This window comes from Chrysochloris asiatica, unplaced genomic scaffold, assembly GCF_000296735.1.
Source record: "Chrysochloris asiatica unplaced genomic scaffold, ChrAsi1.0 scaffold00328, whole genome shotgun sequence".
NCBI classification, from domain to species: Eukaryota; Metazoa; Chordata; class Mammalia; order Afrosoricida; family Chrysochloridae; genus Chrysochloris; species Chrysochloris asiatica.
The window spans coordinates 2,848,423-2,848,933 of record NW_006408846.1 but is presented as its reverse complement, the minus strand read 5'-3'; positions in this window follow the sequence as shown (position 1 = coordinate 2,848,933).

Here is a 511-nt window from a genome sequence, read left to right as displayed (position 1 = left end):
TGTCCAGCTTTTGCATGCATATGAGGTTATTGAAAATACTGTGGTTTGGGTCAGGTACACCTTAATCCTCAAGCTGACATCTTTGCTCTTCAACACTTTAAAAAGGTCTTGTAGCAGCAGATTTGCCTAATGCAATACGTCATTTGATTTCTTGATTGCTGCTACCATGAGTGTTGGTAGTTCATCCAAGAAGAATGAAATCTTGACAATGTCAATTGTTTCTCCATTGATAAGAGTGTTATTGGTCCAGTGGTGAGGATTTTTGTTTTCTTTACATTGAGATGTAATCCATACCAAAGGCTGTGTTCTTGGATCTTCATCAGTAAATGTTTTAAGTTCTCTTCACTTTCAGCAAGCAAGGTTGCATCATCTGCATATTGTAGGCTGTTAACGAGTCTTCCTCCAATCCTGAGCCCACGTTTTTCTTCACAGAACCCACCTTCTCCGATTATTTCTCAGCACACAACTTGAATAAGTATGGTGAAAGAATACAACCTTGTTGCACACCTTT